Source organism: Egretta garzetta, unplaced genomic scaffold (genome assembly GCF_000687185.1).
Source record: "Egretta garzetta isolate BGI_Z169 unplaced genomic scaffold, ASM68718v1 scaffold1200, whole genome shotgun sequence".
Classification (NCBI taxonomy): domain Eukaryota; kingdom Metazoa; phylum Chordata; class Aves; order Pelecaniformes; family Ardeidae; genus Egretta; species Egretta garzetta.
In genome coordinates this window covers 5,388-8,938 of record NW_009258406.1, presented here as the reverse complement: position 1 = coordinate 8,938, position 3,551 = coordinate 5,388, and the positions used below count along the sequence as shown (strand labels likewise).

Here is a 3,551-nt window from a genome sequence, read left to right as displayed (position 1 = left end):
AGCCATGCCCACCACTGTGGGGACAGGCCACCACGTCACTGTGTCACCATGGGGACAGGTCACCGTGTCACCAGTGTCACCTCCAGCCATGCCCACCACCATGGGGACAGGCCACCACAGAACTGTGTCACCAGGGGGACAGGCCACCGTGGCACCATGGGGACAGGCCACCATGACACCGCGGCACCATGGGGACAGGCCACCATGACACCGCGGCACCATGGGGACAGGCCACCATGACACCGCGGCACCATGGGGACAGGCCACCATGACACCGCGGCACCATGGGGACAGGCCACCATGACACCGCGGCACCATGGGGACAGGCCACCATGACACCGCGGCACCATGGGGACAGGCCACCATGACACCGCGGCACCATGGGGACAGGCCACCATGACACCGCGGCACCATGGGGACAGGCCACCATGTCACCCAGATCACCCCAGCCATTCCCACCACCCTGGGGACAGGCCACCAGGTCACCTGTGTCACCTCCAGCCATGCCCACCACCGTGGGGACAGGCCACTGTGTCACTGCAGCACCATGGGGACAGGCCACCATGTCACCAGTGTCACCTCCAGCCATGCCCACCACCATGGGGACAGGCCACCACAGCACTGTGTCACTATGGGGACAGGCCACCATGTCACCCAGGTCACCCCCACCACCCCAGTCACCCTAGGGACAAGCCACCGTGTCACCCAGGTCACCTCCACGGCCACTGGGCCATCCCCAGCCACCCTGCAGGGAGGTGGCACCTCTGTCACCTTGAGTGACGCAACACCGGCATCACCTCCTCGTCACCCTGCCATGGTGGGATACAGCACCCGTGTCACCTCCTTGTCACCCTTCCATGGTGGGATGTGTCATCCATGTCACCTCCCTGTCACCCTGCCATGGTGGGACATGTCACCATGGAGGAACAGGGCACCCGTGTCACCTCCTTGTCACCCTACCACGGAGAGACACAGCACCTGGGTCACCGTTGTCACCCTGCCATGGTGGGACACAAGTGTCACCTCCTTGTCACCCTGCTTGGAAGGACATGGCACCTGTGTCACCTCCTTGTCACCCTTAGACGGTGGGACACAAGTGTCACCTCCTTGTCACCCTTCCATGGTGGGACATGTCACCATGGAGGAACAGGGCACCCGTGTCACCTCCCTGTCACCCTGCCATGGTGGGACACAAGTGCCACTTTCTTGTCACCCTGCTTGGAAGGACATGGCATAGGTGTCACCTCCGTCACCTCCTCGTCACCCTGCCATGGTGGGACACAACACCCGTGTCACCTCCTTGTCACCATGTCATGGAGGGTCACAAGTGTCACCTCCTTGTCACCTGTCCATGGCACACATGTCACCCATGTCACCTCCTTGTCACCCTTTCATGGTGGGACACAGCACCTGTGTCACCTTTGTCACCCTTCCATGGTGAGACACGGCACCTGTGTCACCTCCCTGTCACCCTACCATGGTGGGACACATGTGTCACCTCCTTGTCACCCTGCCATGGTGGGACACAGCACCCATGCCACCTCCTCGTCACCATGGTGGGACACAACACCCATGTCACCTCCTTGTCACCCTACCATGGTGGGACACACGGGCCACCTTCTTGTCACCCTGCTTGGAAGGACATGGCACACGTGTCACCTCCTCATCACCCTTTCATGGTGGGACACAACACCCATGTCACCTCCTTGTCACCCTACCATGGTGGGACACAAGTGTCACCTCCTTGTCACCATGGTGGGACACAGCACCCATGCCACCTCCCTGTCACCCGGCCGCGAGGGGACAGGGCCCGGTGTCCCCGTGTCCCGCTGTCACCCACCTCCTGGCAGATGGAGTTGATGTCGGCCCCCGAGATCTTGTCCGGCCGCGCCACGTCTGGGTGGGGGGGTGAAGGAAACGTCCCCTCCTCCGGGTCCCCGATGTCCCCAAGCCACCCCTGGCCCACACTGGGGGTCCCTCGTTCCCAGGGTGTCACCTGTGGGTGGCCTCGATGGCCCTGGGGGCCCCAACATCTCCCCAGGGTTCCTGATGGCCCCTTGGGGTCCCTGATGTCCCCATGGGGTCCCCAACCCTGACATCTCCCCAGGGTCCCCAATGTCCCCAACATATCTCCTGGGTTCCCGATGTCCCCTAGGGTCTCTGACATCCCCATGGGGTCCCCAACATCTCCTGGGGTTCCTGATGTCCCCTTGGGTCCCCAACCTTCCCTGACATCCCCTGAGGTCCCTGCTGTCCCCTGAAGTCCTCAACACCTCGCTACGGTTCCTGATGTCCCCAACATCTCCCCAGGGTTCCTGATGTCCCTTTTGGTCCCTGATGTCCCCATGGGGTCCCCAACATCTCCCCGTAGTCCCAAATGTCCCCATGATGTCCCCAACATCTCCCCAGGGTTCCTGATGTCCCCATGAGGTCCCCAACCCTCCCTGACATCCCCTGAGGTCTCTGATGTCACCTGAAGTCCCCGATGTCCCCATGGGGTCCCCAACATCTCCCCAAGGTTGCTGTGTCCCCTAGGGTCCCCTATGTCTCCATGGGGCCCCCAAAATCTCTCCAGGGTTCCTGATGCCCCCTTGGGTCCCCAATGTCCCCATGGGGTCCCCAACATCTCTCCGGGGTCCCCGATGTCCGCTTGGGGTCCCCAACATCTCCCCGGGGTTCCTGACATCTCACTGGGTTCCCCAATGTCCCCATGGGATCTCCACCTCCTCAAACCACCCCAGGTTTGGATGGGGCGTCCCACCTTGATGAGGTCCCCACAGCCTCCCTGTGTCCACCCCCACCCTGGGGTGTCCCCAACATCTCCCCTTGGTTCCTGATGTCCCCTGAGGTCCCTGATGTTCCCATGAGGTCCCCCACATCTCCCCAGGGCTCCTGGTATCTCCTGGGGTCCCCATGGGGTCCCCAACCCTGACATCTCCCCAGGGTCCCCGATGTCCCCATGGGGTCCCCAACATCTCCCTATGGTTCCTGATGTCCCCTATGTCCCCATGGGGTCCCCAACATCTCCCCGGGGTCCCCGATGTCCCCATGGGGTCCCCAACATCTCCCCGGGGTTCCTGACATCTCTCTGGGGTCCCCAATGTCCCCACAGGATCCCAAACATCTCCCCAGGGTTCCTGATGTCCCCTGGGGTCCCCGATGTCCCCATGGGGTTCCCAACATCACCCCAGGCTTCCTGATGTCCCACATCGCCCCAGGGCTCCTGGTATCTCCTGGGGTCCCCATGGGGTCCCCAACCCTGACATCTCCCCAGGGTCCCCGATGTCCCCATGGGGTCCCCAACATCTCCCCGGGGTTCCTGACATCTCCCTGGGGTCCCCAATGTCCCCACAGGATCCCAAACATCTCCCCAGGGTTCCTGATGTCCCCTGGGGTCCCCGATGTCCCCATGGGGTTCCCAACATCACCCCAGGCTTCCTGATGTCCCCAGGGTCCCTGATGTCCCCATGGTCTCTGCAACATCTCCCTGGGGTTCCTGATGCCCCCCCTTGATGAGGTCCCCATGGCGTCCCCATGTGTCCCCCCCCCCC

General features: G+C 62.7%; 1 long non-coding RNA gene across 1 annotated transcript; it reads right to left on the bottom strand.

Annotated features, from left to right (window-relative positions):
- Positions 1-1,145: 1,145 nt before the first annotated feature.
- LOC118452714 lies at positions 1,146-1,498 on the bottom strand. Its single transcript, XR_004842519.1, has 3 exons — positions 1,452-1,498; positions 1,254-1,410; positions 1,146-1,164 (listed from the first exon to the last, which is right to left on the bottom strand). It is a non-coding gene; the product is annotated as an uncharacterized LOC118452714 (long non-coding RNA).
- Positions 1,499-3,551: the final 2,053 nt, after the last annotated feature.